We start from the raw sequence: 6649 nt of genomic DNA, 5'->3' as shown, positions 1-6649 counted from the left end.
ACACTTAGTTAGAATCTTCTCTCTCGGTAGTGAAGTTCCTTCAGCATCGCCCAAATCTTCTTGCTCGATCTAAGATTGTTAGTTAAACTTGTTGCTTAGATTTAGTTTTCGAAGGGATTAAGTATGAAATCTGAGTTTACGTGAATTCTGTCACCATGTATGTCGCCCAGTAAGTGTAATTCTTGCTTTCACTGGATTAATCTTCGAATTTTAGAGTGTTACATTGTGGATCTGAATTGTGAAGTTGTTAATATGCAATTGTTATCCATAGAATCTGAGTTTGTTTGATTTTGTGCATATTTGTTGGAGAAGACAACATCCACATCCAAGTTTGGGACCACTTTTGCTTTTTAGTTACTTTTGCTTTTGTCCTTTACTTTTCTGCTGGTACCCTACAGACCTGACAGTGCAGCCACCAACCCACCACTTATTCTCTGATATTCCGTTTAGCCTTTTATAGTAACTATCTACTTTCCACATGTCTTTGAAACACCGTGTTCCCCACTCTCACGTACACAACCACATGTTAATCACCTTCACACCTCCCAGTCAGTAGAGTTCCACTTTTAATTCCTGTCTAGGTAGAATCTCAACCCAAGCGTGGTAGCTAACCAAACCCCTCCAGATTATCACCACAATTACCCAAGCGCGTCCATCTCTGTGGGATTCGACCCTTACCTCCACTATACTAGCCAGTAGAAGTAGGTTGAGGAATTTATTGATGCCATGTTCAGGTTGGCTGGGAATTCTATCCTGATCAGGTGGATACACCCTTGCTTGACACGACACCGTGAACCTGCAGACCATCAGCTACAGTATTAAAAATAGCTAATACAGTCAACAAAACACTAATTAATGGTTGACCGAAAATTGACGGTACCGTTAAAAAAAGGATCGGATCGACACAAATTTCATTTGTTATGGACCCGTTTTACAACAAATGAATATTATGGACCAAATTCGTATTTTGGCTTGAAAGTTGCTTTTGTTTATTTCTCTCGAGTTTCTCTTGTCGCTGTGGACTGCTCAAATAAGATTATCGAACTGATCTAGCTGGTCGAGGTATGTCTCTACCCGCAGACCTACGAATAGATCCAGAGACAGTTTAAACTGATCAATTCTATTTAATCTTGAGTGATATGAATGGAAGAACTCAGGGCCTTTCAAAACCTTAACCCACAATACTAAAAATTTAGTAAAGGGAAGTAAGGATCGATCCTACAGAGACGATGTGTTCTACATTTGTTGCAGATAAAATGGGAATGACTGCGACCACGCTTTACAGGGCGGATTAAGTTAAAATTACTCGATTAAACGAACTAGGAGACTAAACTAACTAAACTGATTCGTTCGCTAAAACAAAGCTAAATTCTAATTGATCAACTCACACTGAAATTTCCCGAAATGGCCAAACAAGGTAAAAGTAAATGAATGTCAGTCTCCTGCAAGAGTATGATAAAGTAAACCTAACAACTTCATCTTCTTCTCATATTCAACATTAAAACAGAGCACAATCAGATCTGAACATTTTCGAACAACAAACTTATCATAAGAACTTGTAATTTTAAATCTACCCTAAGAATTATACACATCTACGTAAACAAGCAACTCTGCCATAGTCATGCAAAAGTCAAACTTCGGCTATCAAATCTACCACCGCAGAAACTAAATCAGACACTATCATACCTTCTACAACACAAACCTGCCTAGATCTACTCTACGCGAATGCGAACAACCAGATCTGAACATCCCAACTCGAGCAGGTCAGCATCTTTGCATCATTCTTCCTTGTTTAATTATTTGGTTTATCTGGTTAGAGAGAAATGAAAGTGTTTATACGGAGAAAGTGTTCGAGGGAGTTAATGTGATCAAGAGGGTAAACATACAGTTGAGAAATTTGGTCTTAGCTAAACTGATTACTCCAGACCAGTGGAAGGGGTGTTACCCCCATTTGGATGTGATGAGGGGTGTGGAAAATGTGACTCGGAGAGGGAGAGTTGGGAGGGTGCAGTGGAGACCACCGGACACAGGATGGGTGAAGCTCAATACGGATGGTGCTTTCTTCCTTGAAACACGAAGGGCAGGAGTGGGTGGTGTGGTGAGGGACCATGAGGGGGAGATTTTGACGGCGTTTTCTGCTGGTTTTAAAGGAGGTTCGGGTTTAGATGCTGAGGTGGGGGCAGTGCTGGAAGGGGTGCGCCTGGCTAAGCAGAATGGCAGCAAGATATAGATAGAATCGAATGCTGAAAGAGTGGTGCGATGGCTGGCTGATGAGCACCTTGGTTCGGCGGAGGTGTGTAGGGAATTGAGGAAGATTAGAGATGAATTACGTGGTCTTGAATGGAAGATATCACATATTTTTAGGGAAGGCAATAAAACAGCAGATTTCCTGGCAGCTGTTGGAGCCCAGTCACAGGAAAGAATGGTTTATTCTAGTAGCTCGGCTCCCTGTCGGGTGAAGGCCTTGTACAGGCTAGACCAGCTGGGCTTACCCAATTTCAGATTCTGATCTCTTTGTGTATCCTTTGAGTGAAGCAGCTGGGATTTCTTTTCGTATATCAGACAGTGACATGGCTTTGCTTTCTTTTCGTGGTAATAGTTGTTTGTTTTGTTTGCTTTCAAGATAATCCACTTTTGGGATAATCTTTTTGTAAAATTTTCGTTTGGATGATATAAATGGGATGAGGGACCTACTCTACCCTCCACCGGGAAGGTGTTCGATAAAAAAAAAACAAAGCTCTTATTGGTAGAACTTGGAAGAAATATTGTCATAGCAATCAGTGCAGGTACACCAATTTTCGTTTAGATGTTTCAACTCGTTGGAATTCGACGTACGATATGTTGGAGTCGACCTTGAACCATATTGAATATTTATGTGATTTTTTTAAAACTTGCCTGCATGTTCCTTCTGATTTGCTTTTAATACCCTCTTGTTGGGACCACAACATGGATTTATTTCGATTATTCCAAGCTTTCAAAAATGCCACTGTTGAATTATCTGGTGTTTATTATCCTACTTTTGTGCGTGTTTTGGAGCATTGCATGTGTGTGGCAATTGGTTTTAAGACATGTGTGAAAAATACTCAATTAATAGAGTGGAATGCTATTTTGTTTTATATGGTTGAAAAATGGTTAAAATATTTTGCGCGTATTCCAAATGTGTTTTTGATTGCAAAATGTTTGGATCAAAAGTGGAAGTTGCATGGTGTTCATAAAATTTTAGACATGTACTATGGTTGTTTGCACGATTTAGATTTTTGTCAACTTCGCGAAATGGGCTTGACAAGAGGAGAATGCTTCCAACTAAGTCTTCCGAATGTTGATGAAATCAAACTAAGGTTAGATAGTGCACTTCATGCTCTCTACGCGGAATATGAAGTGCGGTATAACACCGCTCACCAGATACGTGCTCCTCCTAGTCCTTTTACATTTGATTTTGGTGGCGGGAACTATAGCAATGTCATGATTGATCCAGACGTAGTATCATAATTGCAAGATGTCACGACGCACTTCCTAAGGATAGAAAGCACGGTGGATCGCGACTAATGGGGGAAATAAGAAGCGGGGAAGAAGGGGGAAGCAATTAAATGGGTACAACATGTAGATCAAAGACGAAATTTTATTATCAAGTCATAGTCTTCGATTACGAAGCAACATAGTTCGAACAAAAGTAGTCCAACGAATATAAGAGTTCTTAAAACTTAGAGTAGCGGAAGCATTTGAGAGTTAGCTACTACTATGTATGAAGACACAATAGTAACCGGAACGTTTATTGAATATGATCTCGGTCCAATGCTCAACATCCTCCGCCTCTCGTCCACGCTCAACCTGCACATAGGGAAAACATATGCAGGGGCTGAGTACTTGATGCACTTAGTGAACTCATGCCCGAAATACATTTATCGTTAAATTATGTCAAGCCATCATAGAGTGAAACTCGGGTTTTACTTTAAAAAGGCCGAGAAACACTAAAATCATTTCCATAAAAAGGTGCATGCGCATGCAACATCATCGTCATCGTCCATCATGTACCATATCTGAACCATCATGTGAAACGAGAATGTGGCCACAAACTCGATCACTGGACTGACCGACCACAAAGGACGGCTCACGATCCCCATCAATGCACTAGTCTAAGTAAAGACTCACTCCCTAGTCAGACCCGAATTCGTTAACCATCAAAGTCTAGTAGAACATTATTCTAGTAGACAATCAGATAGACAATTTCAAAACATAAAACACGGCATGACATACTATTTAAAACCTCCCTTATTTCACCATAAACATATCAAATTCAAATAAAAAGTTTAAGTAATAAAGCCCACCTCAAAAGCTTAGAGTTTTTCGTGAAGTAGCTTCTCGTTCCGACTTTAGCGGCCGTGCGAACCACCTTTTCGGAAAATACATAAAGTTCAGATCAAATCTCGGTAACGAAGATATTTAAAATGCATGCACTCCAATTAAAATCTTTTAATTCGTTTCCTCGGTTTTTGTGCATTTTTGATTATTCGGCGGCCGCCTAAGGCGTCGCGTGTGACGCCGGCCGGCCGCTTACGCCAATACTTTCCTCCGTTGGCTCCTCGTCCTTTCCATGATGTCGGAATAAATTTCCAAAAGTTATTTAAGCGCATAATTAAATTATCGCAACTATTTCTCTTCGCAAATTATTTTCTTTCATACTTAGGATAAAATTATTCATCCTTCAAAATATTTCGGAATTAACTAAATAATTCTTCACAATTAATTTATCGACCAAACGATTTATCAAAAGGCCCAAGCCTTAATTATTTCTCCACCTTACATCTCCCAATTAATTGAGAAAAGCCCAAAAAAAATACTTTCCTCCATAATTAAATTACAAGGCCCAAAATAAAAACAAAAGCCCAAGACTAAAAAAAAACAAAAGACCCAAATCTCTTTACTTTCTCTTCCCCACGCCTCTTTCCTCTTTTCCCCCATTTCTCTCTTTTCTTCTCTCCCTCTTCTCTCTACCGACGCCCTCCTCTGTTTTCCTCTTCCAAAAAAAATTTCCCATTCATTCTTCTTCTTCAAATATCGCCGCCTCTCTCCAGAACGGAGGTCACCGCCGCTGCTGCTGCAGCTGCGCCACGAATCCGCCATCGCGAACCCGCCGCCGTCGGCTTCTCCCTTTCCTCACCCTCCGTCGCCGGCCGCTGCTCGCCGGAAGGACCGGCTGTCGCCAACGCGGGGTCAGGCCGCCGTCGTCAGCCTCTGCCCAGAACGCTGCTGCTTGCTGCGGTCAAAGTCGTGACGCCGCCGCTGCTGCTGCCGCCGTTCAGCCACCAGCAGCGCCGAGTCAGCCGTCGCCGCCGTCGTCGTGGCGGTCCAGCTGCTGGAAGAAAACAGCCACCACTGCCGGCAGCCTTCTCCTTCCCCCGAGTCGCTACCCGACAGCCCCGAACGTAACCCGAACCACCCCGAAACGTTCCGCAAGATAAGTTCTAATTACAAAGTTATGTTCTTTCAAGTTTTCGATTAATCACGGCGGGAGTTCGATTGGGGTTAATTGTTGAATTGTTTGAATTACTTCTGGGAGGTGAATGTATGAAATAAGTAACGAGACATATGCTAAACTTCATGCTTTAGAGGGGGTAGAGATTATACCTCAATGGATTGAACTTGGTTGTGGAAGAACAAAGATGGTAGCAAATTTCTCCCCCTTCTTCTCGGCACTCTTTCTCTCGGCTCCCTCCTTTTTTTTCTCTCAATTTGCTTGTTGAAAAAATGTATTGTGAAATGAAAGGGTGGATGTGTTAAATAGTGTGTCTTTTGGTTGTAGGAATGAATGAGGAAGGTGGAAGGATGGAAGATGGAAGAGTTAGAAATGGAGGGTCTCCATGGTGAAGAACCGGCCGAGAAGGGGAGAAGGAAAGAAAGAGAAGAAGTATTGGGTTTTCTCCCTCCTTTTGGAATGAATTGGGCTCCCATTTGATTTACTTGATTCGGGCTTATTTAGTTGCAAGCCCAATTTGTATAATTCTTTATTGGTTAGACTTTTTAATTGTTGTGGCCCAAAGCCATTTTATATAAACGTTTGGACTTCAATTTTAAATGAGAAGCCCATTTGTATATATACTTTACATTCTCGCATTTCTTTCTATTAATTAAAATTCACGGAAACTTTAATTAATTCGTTATCTTGTCTTCACAACGATTAAAATCGTCCAGCGCAACCACTGGTATTTGGTGTTGTTCCAAATATAAATTCATCGACCGCTCCTCGATTTTATGCGCGCCAAGCACTATAAAAAGTACGGGCGTTACATTCTACCCACCTTAACAGAAATTTCGTCCCGAAATTTGCGAGCACGGCCGACCTAAAACGTAAGCAAGGTAAGAGTACTACGTGGGCTTTGATTCCTCAATAAAATTGTGGATACGTAGGCAACTCAACTTAAATTTGAAAAGTTTAACTTTAAAAGTTTAATTTGAGCTCAAGTTCTTTTCAATTTTTTTCATTTTTCCCCCATTTCATGTTTTTTTATTTACGTTCCGACGACACTTGTAAATTATATTACATTGTTGTATGTTGTATATGTATTGTAAATTGTAATGTATCGTTGTCCGTTACAAACTTACAACTCAAATTCAATAAAATTGATATGATTTTCACCTTATTCGTCTTATT

General features: G+C 40.8%; 1 long non-coding RNA gene across 1 annotated transcript; it reads left to right on the top strand.

Moving 5' to 3' along the window:
* Positions 1 to 4942: 4942 nt before the first annotated feature.
* Positions 4943 to 6073, top strand: LOC121761030. Its single transcript, XR_006041900.1, has 2 exons — positions 4943 to 5663; positions 5801 to 6073. It is a non-coding gene; the product is annotated as an uncharacterized LOC121761030 (long non-coding RNA).
* Positions 6074 to 6649: the final 576 nt, after the last annotated feature.

Source organism: Salvia splendens, chromosome 13, assembly GCF_004379255.2.
Source record: "Salvia splendens isolate huo1 chromosome 13, SspV2, whole genome shotgun sequence".
Lineage (NCBI taxonomy): Eukaryota > Viridiplantae > Streptophyta > Magnoliopsida > Lamiales > Lamiaceae > Salvia > Salvia splendens.
Note: the sequence above shows the minus strand (reverse complement) of the source record. Positions and strands in the feature narration are given on the sequence as shown.